The 12,227-nt window shown below is 40.7% G+C and overlaps 1 protein-coding gene across 1 annotated transcript in view; it reads right to left on the bottom strand.

The window, feature by feature from the left end:
• Positions 1-12,227, bottom strand: part of eys (eyes shut homolog) — a 1,854,977-nt gene that overhangs the window by 419,944 nt on the left and 1,422,806 nt on the right. The window lies entirely within an intron of this gene.

The following is a 12,227-nucleotide window of genomic DNA, read 5'->3' as shown; positions in this document are numbered from 1 at the left end:
GAAAGCATGGCCTGGATGGAGTGCGTCCTTGATGATAGATCTTGCTTTCCTGCAACTGTGCTCTGTGTAGCTGTGCTCAGCAGTGGGGAGGGCTTTACCCATGACAGAGTGGGCTGTGTCCACCACAATTTGTAAGCTTTTCTGTTCAAGCATATTGGTGTTTCTATACCAGGCCATGATGCAACCAGTCAAAATACATCTATAGGAGTTTGTCAAATTTTATGATAACATGCCAAATCTTAACAAACTCCTAAGAAAGTAGAGGCACTGCCATGCTTTCTTCATAATGGCACCAATGTGTTGGACCCAGGACAGATCCTCTTAAATGATAACAATAAGGAATTTAAAGTCTTCACCTCTGATCCCCAGTGAAGACTGCATCATGGACCTTGGGTTTCCTCCTCCTGAAGTCAATAAGCAGTTCCTTGGTCTTGCTGACATTGAGTGAGAGGTGGTTGCTGTGACGCCACTCAGCCAGATTTTCAGTCTCCCTCCTATATGCTAATCCATCACCACCTTTGATTTGGCCAGTGAGTGTTGTCATCAGCAAACTTAAATATTGCATTGGAACTGTACAGCCTCACAGTCATGAGTATAAAGTGGGTAGAGCAGGGGACTAAGCACACTGCCTTGTGGTGCACCTGTGATGATGGAGATTGTGGAGTAGATATTTTTGTCAATGCAAATTGACTGGGGTCTGCAAGTGAGGAAATAGAGAAGTCCAATTGCACAAAGAAGTATTCAGGCCACATTCTTGAAGCTTATTGATTAGATCTGAACGGAGATAGTATTGAATGCCAAGCATAGTTGATGAAGAGCATCCTGATTTATGCATCTTTGCTGTCCAGATATTCCAGATTTGAATGAAGAACCAATGAGATGGCATTTCTTGTTGACCTGTTGTGATGGTAGCCAAATTGGAATGGATTCAAATTGCTTCTCAGGCATGACTTGATATGTTTCATAACCAACAAAGCACTTCATCACAGCACCTACGAAATAGCATTTCAGTTGAAAGGCCTTCCATCAGAAATGAATCATTTACATTTTTTCATGAGGAACTAAAGAAAATGATTGTTCTTTCATTATACACAACCAATTAATGTTTTGGTTATGGAATTAGCTCTAAAGCAACTTGTATTGGCTCTAAGATTTGATGTACCAATAGAATCTTGGGTGGACTGTATAATCCAATGGATGTGATAAAAAGGTCATTCTTCATTTAATCCGTCTTTTGTATTCCTATTGGTTTCTTAATGGAGTATTTCACAAACTGTGGTAATTTGCCTATTTCCTTTAGATGACAAAAGACTCACCTATGACAAGGAAAAACATTTCTCCCAAGTGTGCTGCATGGACTATGGACCATGTCTTAAATCACCTTGTATATTACAACCCAAATACTATTTTCTAAAAGAACTGCATTTTTTATTTCTCATCAATGTTAACAGTCATCACTCTATTCCATAGCTTGAACCCTCTTTATATACAGTATTAGTTTTAAATGTTCCAACCTTCCCTATCATCCCCACCCCCAGCAGGTCACACAATTTGGTTTTACTCTTTGGGATACATTAGACTAGAAAAAGCATCTTCTGCTTCTCCTACCCTATCCCCCAAATCTACCCATCATCCCTCCCTTATTGAGTTCCACTGGGACTCTTCCTTTATTATCACACCTCAGCAGCTGCAGACTCTTGTTTCCACTTACCATATCTTGAAGTTCCTCTCCCCCTTATGGCTCAATATGCCCCCCTTTTTCCCCTCTTTCCTTATTTGTCTCTATCTATCATCTGCCAGTCACTGTTTCCTAACTCTGTTTCTCTTCCTCTCCCACTTGGCTTTATCTGCTCATCATCCATCTCCTTCCTCACCTGGTTCCATCTATCCCCTCCGTACCTTTCTCACCCATCTTTATACTAATTATCTCCCCTCTGCACTTTCAGTCCAGTTGTAGCCTCTTGACCCAGAATGTGGACAATCCTTTTGCTTTCGTAGGTGCTGCTTGACTCCAGCAGTTTGGTCGCTGCTGAAAAATCTATGTGCTGCAGTGTTTATCCAATTGAAAGCTGTAATTTTTCTGCACAATGTACACCATTGACTGGTTTGGCTTACTCTGTCTTTGCTGTGGCAGTCTCACTCTTTTGGCAATTTGCCTCTGATTCCATGGGCTACATTGGTGTGATAGTGCCAGCTGCTGGTTATGCTGGTCCTCTGACAGTCCATAGTGTTGAACATCAGGAGGTGGGTCCAATCAGCAATGAATATTTTCACAGCAGTTCAGCAGCAGCAACTACATTTTTTAAGTTTCTCCCATTTTCCATTTCCATAGCATATCCTTTCCAGGAGTTTCTGTTCTAATGTGAAGATCTTTGTGATTTGGACAGCATGATAGCATAGTGATCAGTGTAATGTTATTATAGTGCCAGCAACCAAGATTCAATTCCGAAATGATCTGTAAGGGCTTTGTATATTCTTTGTGTTTCTCTTGAATACTCCATTTTCCTCCCACCTTCCAAACATGTATGGGTTAACAGGATAATTGGTCACTTGGGTGCAATTGGGCTCCTTGGGGCTAAAAGGGTCTGTTACTCTGCTGTATCTCTAAAAAATGCATAAGTACAGCATATATCACACTGAATATTACCCACCTCCTGTGTCACCAATTCCCTTAAACTTACATTGGGCAGCCTAGAAATATAATCTGAAATATTATTATAATAGCACTGTCAGATGTGCCCACTGTCTCAATGGCTCTCCACACGGTTTTAGACCACCTGGACAACACAAACACCTATGTTAGGATGATGTTCATCGACTATAGCTCAGCATTTAATACCATCATTCCCACAATCCTGATAGAGAAGTTGCAGAACCTGGGCCTCTGTACCTCCCTCAGCAATTGGATCCTCGACTTCCTAACCAGAAGACCACAATCTGTGTGGATTGATGATAACATACCCTTCTCACTGACAATCAACACTGGTACACCTCAGGGGTGTGTGCTTAGCCCACTGCTCTACTCTCTATATACACATGACTGTGTGGCTAGGCATAGCTCAAGTACCATCTATAAATTTGCTGATGATACAACCATTGTTGGTAGAATCTCAGATGGAGACAAAAGGGTGTACAGGAGCGAGATATGCCAACTAGTGGAGTGGTGTCACAGCAACAACCTGGCACTCAATGTCAGTAAGATGAAAGAGCTGATTGTGGACTTCTGGAAGGGTAAGACGAAAGAACACATACCAGTCCTCATAGAGGGAACAGAAGTGGAGAGAGTGAGCAATTTCAAGTTCCTGGGTGTTAATATCTCTGAGGATCTAACCCGGTCCCAACATATTAATGTAGTTATAAAGAAGGCAAGACAGCGGCTATACTTCATTAGGAGTTTGAAGAGATTTGACATGTCAACAAGTACACTCAAAAAGTTTTATACAGTAGATGTACCGTGGAGAGCATTCTGACAGGCTGCATCGCTGTCTGATATGGGGGGGGGGCTACTACACAAGAACAGAAGAAACTGCAGAGTGTTGTAAATCTAGTTAGCTCCATCTTGGGCACTAGCCTACAAAGTACCCAGGACATCTTCTGGGAGCAGTGCCTCCAGCACCCAGGGCATGCCCTTTTCTCATTGTTACCGTCAGGTAGGAGATTCAGATATTCAGATGCCCGAAGGCACACACTCAGTGATTCAGGAACAGCTTCTTCCCCTTTCCCATCCAAATCCTAAATGGGCATTGAACCCTTAGACACTACTTCACTTTTTTAATATACACTATTTCTGTTTTATGCACATTTTTTAATCTATTCAATAAACATAAACTGTAATTGATTTACTTACTTATTTTTTTTTCTCTTCCATATTATGTATTGCATTGAACCGCTGCTGCTAAGTTAACAAATTTCACATCACATGCCGGTGATAATAAACCTGATTCTGATTCTGTATTAATGACTCCTGGTTCCAGATCTTCACCACCAGCACTGTAATCTTAGTTGATGATGGTATAACTTCCAAAAATATTGTGGGACAAATGGAAGGTAGAACAGACGTAGAACATAGGACATTACAGCACAGTGCAGGCCTTTAGACACACAATGTTATGATGACCTTTTAACCTACTCAATCTAACCCTTCCCTCCTAAATAGCCCTCCATGTGCCTATTGAAGAGTTTCTTAAATGTCCTTAATGTATCTGTCTTTATCACCTTCCCTGGTAGCACATTCCACACACCCACTACTCACTGTGTTGCAAATGTTACCCCTAACACCCTTCACCCAATACATTTCTCCAGTCACAATAAAATTATGCCCTCTCAAATTAACCATTGACAACCTGGGAAAATATATCTTGCTATCCACTTTATCTATGTCTCTTATCATCCTGTACACATATATCAAGTCATCTCTGATCACCTTCATTCAAAGTATCCAGAAACCAAACAGCTGTGGCACTGGCAGAGGTTACAGAGACAGCATGGGGCAAAGTCATGAAGATATAGAAACCATCTCACGATCAGAAATAATCTAAAAAGATTCTTGTGCAATTCGGAATTAAATTTCCACTTACTAATCAAAGTGTGAGCCCCCTGTATGTCCTCCAGCTCTAAAAATACTGTAAGTACCATTATTTCAAGCATTAATAGGAAGTGGAAGGGCTTGAACCTAAGAATTGAAATCTTAAAATAACGGAGCACAGGAGCGATGGATGAATGTGAGAGTGCAGATTAGACAGTGGGCAGCAGGAGCTGGAGGAGATACAGGGGGCTCATGCTTTGATTAGTAAATGAAAATTTATTTCTGAATTGCACAAGAATCTATTTCCATTACTTCTGATAGTGAGACATTTTCAATATCTTCATAACTTTGTAATTTTAATACATTTATGCAGAGATGATTTTCCCATAAGTGCCTGTCAGAATTCAATATAGTGAAAGTACAAAATAGAAGAGAATGGCAGAAGACAAATCAGGGAACAGTAGCTGATTTAATATCCAGCAAATGAAGAGGAGGAAGATGGAAAACAACTGGAACCTAAATTCATCAAAGAAGTATATAATTTGATCTGAAACTAAAGTAAGCAATTCCCATCCAATTAATGTTAGTGAAAATGTTGAACAGAATTCAGATGCATAGGTCCATATAGGACTTGTTTCCCCTACAACTGTTCAGTGCAGAAAACTGAATACCTTCTTGGATACAGTAATAGTATTATATCTGCATTTCAAGGGTGATCTAACCCTGATCTCCACTGATGAGACTATTATATCCACTTGTTAATGCAAATATATAATCAGTGTGTCAATACGTAGTGATTATCAATGCATTAGCAAATGAAAGCAGGCAGACATGGTCATGAGGTTCAACTATTGTTCAGACCAAACATCAGAATGGAGAAGAAATATGATGTAAGTGACTGTGACCATGGAATGTTTGTTGGTGCCAGACACAATGGATCACAGAAAACACTGTTCTCCAGGGAATTTTACACACGACAGCTTCTAGAGTTTACAGAGAATGGTGCAAAACCCCCCCAAAAAAACATCTACTGAGCAGCAGTATTGTGGGCTAAATTGCCTTGTTAATGAAAGAGATCAGAGGAGAATGGCCAGACTGGTTCCAGCTGACAGGAAGGTGACAGTAACTCAAATAACCATGCCTTACAGCTATGGTGTGCAGAAGAGCATCTCTGAATGCAGAGCATGTTGCAGCTTGTAGTAGATGGGCTTGGGAACACCACGCCAGGCTCCATTCCTGTAGATGATAAAGTAGCCACTGAGTGTACACTTGGTCATGTTCAGGTCAATTGGCTCTGCATCCTCCAGAAGGTCTTTCTCATTTTCCTGACGGTTGCACATCAGAGATGAAAGCAGTGCTTGACGTGGAATTTTGTCAAACATCTCTGTGGTTGGAACAGAATTTCCATGTGCTGTACTTTGCAGGTAGATTGGAAGGGCTGAATTGACTTACTCTCATTTATATACTGTTGAGCAAAAAAAGGTCTTGGAAAAATAAGCAGTGAGAAATTACTTACGTGGGCAGTAGAGTTACCAACCATGTTTATGATGATTGGTAAAGAATCATTAATTCTCATTAGTTCAGTTGATAAACTATGGGTTGACCAGTTCTAATTTTGAGCAGGTGTTCTATTTCATTTGCTGCATTATAAATAGCTCATACTTGCAACAGGCCTGTGGGGAATGTTACGTACCCGTGACACGTGACAGTGGTACCCTTGTCACGTGACTGGGGTTGAAGTTATACTGGACATGAGGTAATGGTTTTGTGATGGTGGAGTGATGTCATTTTCCCGCCAGTAGAGGTCATGTGACAGGTTTTTTCTACAGGGTATAAAAGGGAGACCCACCCTGTCAGATGGGGCAGTTCGTGGCAGGATTTGCCAAGATGACTTCATGTTACTGTGTGATTTAATGTGATAACGCAGTTTAGTTAAAAATGAAGTTTTATATAATGCCTAAAGTTTAAAAGGTCAGAGCCAACGGTTTCTTTGCTAAAGGAGAGTGAAGTTTGGAAAATGGAGATCAAGAAAAATCGATTTTCGATGGATTGACTTCGACCTTGTGTGATCCTCATTCGGAAGGATTTCGTTTACTATTCTCATGATAGTCTCCGCTGGAAAAAGCGGGAGATTGAGAATATTGTGGAAGGAAGGTCAGTCACTTTAAGTTGTTATATTTAATAAAATTCGACGTGGGAGTTCGACGCTGGGAATCGAAGGACATCGACGTGGAAGAGAATTTACATCGCTTTAAAAAGTCTCTCCTTTTAAAAGTACCGTGAGCTTTTGAACTGTCGGCATATCGTTTTAAAGTCTGTTTTCTTTCGGCATACCGTTTTAACGAACTGAGTTCTTTTCAATACCGCTTTAAAGACTGTTTGGGACTGCAACGCTATTAAGGACTGTTTGAGCAGCTGAGCTCGGATCATTGTTTGGGTTTGTTTACATTTGATGGGGGTTTGTTATCAGTGTTTAATAAACGTGTTATTTGTTATAAAACCCTTCGTCTAACTCATCCATAATTATTGTTGCCTGAATATGTAACAGGAAAAATATCTCATGAGCTCAAGTATAAGGACCATCTGTTGGTTCTGGACCTATACTTGTTGGAGTTTAGAAATATGGGGGTGGGGGGTTCTTAATGAAACCTCTCAAATATTGAAAGGCCTAGGCAGAATGGACATGGGGAGGACCTTTCCTATAATGTGGGGTCTAGGACCAGCGGGCACAGTCTCAGAATACATGGAGATTCTTTTAGAATAGAGATGAGGAGGAATTTCTTTGCAGGAGGGTGGTGGATCTGTGGAATTCATTGCCTAAGATGCATGTGGAAGCCAAGTCATAGGGTATAATTAAATTGGTTAATAGATTCTTGATTAGTCAGGGTGTCAAATGTTACAGGGAGGAAGCAGTAGAATGGGATTGAGAGGGATAATAAATCAGCCATGATGGAATGGTGGAGCAGACTCGATGGGCTGAATAGCATAATTCTGCTACTATGTCTTATGTCTTACAACTGCAACAGAAAATTCTAGCCCATTAATTTGGCTACTCAATAAAACAAAATGACAATCATTTTTAGCAGCTCTTGAAAACTACCTTTCATGATAATAAACAAAAATATGAACAGTTAAGTCCAGGATTCTTGAAACTATAAATTAATGCAGAGAATTCCAAAAGCACAGTGGAGTTATATTTATGCATGATCATAGATTGCCCCAGAGTATTAAAGCCAATGAAATACTTCTGAGGTGTACTTACTGTCACTATAAAAGAAATACAGCAGCTAACCTGCATGCACCAAACTCCCAGCTGTTTTATTTATTCCAAAATAAACCATTCCAACCTCTCCCATCTTTCCTCATGGCTAAAATTTTCTAATCCTGTCAATTTCTCATAAACCTCATCTTCAGAGTAATTACATCTTTCCTGTATGGTACAGATTTGGACACAGTACACAACCTATGCTCAAGCTAATATTGTAAATCATTCTAGCACAATCCCCCTTCTCATATATTCAATGCTTTAGTGGGAAAAAAAGCAACTCATTCACCTTTTCTTCCACCCTATTGTGTAAGGATCTATGTACCATGCAGTCAAGGTTCCTCTGCCCCCTTTCACATCATAGTATTCATCCTTGTCTTGTTGTATCATCCTAGGTATGTTACATTGAATTCCATTTGCCAATCTTTTTTTTTAATTGACCATATCATTGATATCTTCCTCATGCACTGTCTGGGTTGTCTCCAAACTTATGGCATAAATATCAATTTCTCTAGCTTCCAGTAATTTCTTCCTTCTCTCCCTTCTCTCTTTTCCATTCCCTATGATGTCTCCCCTTTTTCCCCTTCTCTTCTCCTCACCTACACATCACCTCCCTAAAACACCCAAACCCTTCTACAAATGCACCGTGGAGAGCATTGTGACTGGCTCCATCACCATCTGGTTTGCGGACTACTGCACAAGAATGAAGTAAGTAGCAGAAAGTTGTAAAAATTAGTCTGCTCTGGCAGAGGTACTAACTTCTGTAGTGTCCAAGACATCTTCGAGGAGCGATGTCTTAGGAAGGCAGCGTCCATAATAAAGGAACCTCATTAGCCAGGACATGCCCTCTTCTCATTGTTACCATTAGGAAGGAGGTACAGAAGCCTGAAGGCACACATTTAGCTACTTAGGAACATCTTTTTCCCCTCTGCCATCCAATTTCTAAATGGACATTGAACCCATAAACACTACCTCACTACTTTTACATTCCTTCTTTTTGCACTATTTATTTTATCTTAACTATTTAATAGGTATATATATAATTACATTCTTAATGTAATTCATTTTTCCTCTATATTTATTTATCATGTATTTCATTGTACTACTGCCATAAAGTTAACAAATTTCACGACATTTGCCGGTGATATTAAACTGATTCTGATTCTGGTGCCCCTTCTTGTTCCCTTTCTCCCCATGATACACTATCTTGCCTATCAAAATCTTTCGACAGCCTTTTGCCTTTTCCACCTATCACCTCCAAGCTTCTCACTTCATTCTCCTTTCCCACAACATTCACCTTACCCCTCAGCTGTTTTCATCTATCATCTGCCAGCTTGTGCTCCTTTCCCTCCTTTCCTCTTGTTTTTCTTGCTTCTTCCCTCTTCCTTACCAGTCTTGATGAAGGGTTTCGGCCCAAAACATCAACTACTTATTCTTCTCCATCAATGCTGCCTGACCTGCTGAGTTCTTCCAGCATTTTGAGTGTATTGCTGTAGAACTTCTTGTGTTTATCCGTATCTTCCTTCAATCCAAATAAAGATTTCATACAGTCAAGCATGCGGAATTTTGGTATCATGAGTCAAATGGTATCCTGTAACCCAAGGTAAGGATATTAGAGAATTATCGGAAAGATAGTACCTCTAATATTACAGCACTCTTTCAATAACGCAATGACAGTGTCAGTCTCCTGGCTAAGACTTCTTGCTCAACCATCTCACTCCACCTCTTGATGGTCATGTGACAGAATAATGTCTGAGAACTCTGAGTAATATCTAACCTGCAGATTTTCTTCCATGCTGGCATGTGAGATTGCATATACCAATCATTTTAAGCTTCAGTCAGTGTCCATGTAAAACCATGTTTTTCTCTGGGCACTACCACCACAAGATTTCTCAATGTTCAAAACAGCTGCAGAGCAGATGCAAAAAGGGGACTATAAAAAAGGCTCCACATTATTAATGGAAAGTCTTCATATTTGAGATGCATATCAATTATTCTTTGTCACTGTATAAAGGCCATAACTATAACCTTAAACAATTTGCATCATATTGTTGGTGTCCTTTCCAATTAAATGTTTATTAAATCAATAAAATTGTTTCTAATGGGTTGATCTTCTGTAGCTCAGTAATCCTGCAACTTCCTTCCCATAGCCAATTGGCCTATGACATAAACAATGTGCATGGAATACCAATTTGAAAATACCAGATGCACATAGTAAGTGAAAATGAACAAGGATTTTAGAATTGCATTCTAAATCCTTTCTAGATTTTAGAATTGTATTCTTCGGTCCCTGTACCGAAGACGCCGCATCCCAGTGGCTCCAATGACTACAGACCGGTGATATTGTCCTCCCACATCATGAAGACCTTGGAGAGACTTGATCTAGAGCAGCTTCGGCCTATGGTTAGGCCACACTTAAACCCCCTCCAGTTCGCCTACCAGCCCCGACTAGGAGTTGAGGATGCCATCGTCTACCTTCTGAACTGTGTCTACACCCACCTGGACAAGCTGGCGAGCACTGTGAGGGTCATATTTTTTGACTTCTCCAGTGCGTTCAACACCATCCGCTCTGTTCTGCTGGGTGAGAAGCTGACAGTGATGCAGGTGGATGCTTTGCTGGTGTCATGGATTATTGATTACCTGACTGGCAGACCACAGTACGTGTGCTTGCAACACTGTGTGTCAGGCAGAGTGGTCAGCAGTACTGGGGCTCCACAGGGACTGTCCTGTCTCCCTTTCTCTTCACCATCTACACCTCGGACTTCAACTACTGCACAGAGTCTTACCATTTTCAGAAGTTTTCTGATGACTCGGCCATAGTTGGATGCATCAGCAAGGGAGATGAGGCGGAGTACAGGGCTACGGTGGGAAACTTTGTCAAATGGTGCAAGCAGAATCACCTGCAGCTTAATGTGAAAAAGACTAAGGAGCTGGTGGTGGACCTGAGGAGGGCTAAGGCACTGGTGACCCCTGTTTCCATCCAAGGGGTCAGTGTGGACATGGTGGAGGATTACAAATACCTGGGGATATGAATTGACAATAAACTGGACCGGCCAAAGAACACTGAAGCTGTCTACAAGAAGGGTCAGAGCCGCCTCTACTTCCTGAGGAGACTGAGGTCCTTTAACATCTACCGGACGATGTTGAGGATGTTCTACGAGTCTGTGGTGGCCAGTGCTATCATGTTTGCTGTTGTGTGCTGGGGCAGCAGGCTGAGGATAGCAGACACCAACAGAATCAACAAACTCATTCGTAAGGCCAGTGATGTTGTGGGGGTGGAACTGGACTCTCTGACGGTGGTGTCTGAAAAGAGGATGTTGTCCAAGTTGCATGCCATCTTGAACAATTTCTCTCATCCACTCCATAATGTACTGGTTGGGCACAGGAGTACATTCAGCCAGAGACTCATTCCACCGAGATGCAACGCTGAGCGTCATAGGAAGTCATTCCTGCCTGTGGCCATCAAACTTTATAACTCCTCCCTCGGAGTGTCAGACACCCTGAGCCAATAGACTGGTCCTGGACTAATTTCCACTTGGCATTATTTAGTATTATTATTTAATAATTTATGATTTTATATTGCTATATTTCTACACTATTCTTGGTTGGTGTGACTGTAACGAAACCCATTTCCCCTCAGGATCAATAAAGTATGCCTATCTGTCTGTCTATAATCTTCGTGAATATAATTCTACATTAATAAATGAATGGGTATTTTAACATGAAACAAAGGAGTGTAGGGCATGAGAAGAGGTCACCCAACCCCTCAGATCTGTCCCATCATTCAATTAGATCATGGTTTTCTAACAATTCATCTATTCTACCTATGTTTATGGTCCTTTACAAACACAATGCATTCCAGTTAATTGGGCCATTAGTTAATCTGGGCAGCCGCTTATTTGGGACACACTTAAAGACAGATAATTAATTGAGAAAATAGCTGGGATTCCTTTGTTTATCTGGGACACCATGCTGCTTAATTGAGATAGGAGACTGTTACTGAAGAGTTTCTAGCTAACATCAGATGTATGCACTTGTGTGCCATTATATACCACACATGCTTCAAGCAAACAGTTTTCATATAGTGTCAGTTATTCATGTTTGTGTTCAAAAGCAGTGAATTTAGTCACAGATAACTGGCAAGAAATAAGCAGTAAGGCAATTCAGAACTGTTTTGCTCACTGCAGTTTCAAGCATTTAGGCTTGGAGATGCCAGATACTGCCGGGAATGAAAATGAAATGATTTCACTGCTTCAGCAACTTAGTAACTATGAAGAATTTGAAAGTCTACATGATCATCTTCAAAGTTACAATAAAAATGAAGATATGGAAAATGCGATCTTCGACAGCATTATCTACAGTACACAAGATGTCTGGGCTGTTTTTGTACAGTCCTCCATTGATAAGTATAAGGGAACTAATACAGAGTTTTATAGT

The sequence above is a fragment of the Hemitrygon akajei genome, chromosome 9 (assembly GCF_048418815.1).
Source record: "Hemitrygon akajei chromosome 9, sHemAka1.3, whole genome shotgun sequence".
Lineage (NCBI taxonomy): Eukaryota > Metazoa > Chordata > Chondrichthyes > Myliobatiformes > Dasyatidae > Hemitrygon > Hemitrygon akajei.
Note: the sequence above shows the minus strand (reverse complement) of the source record. Positions and strands in the feature narration are given on the sequence as shown.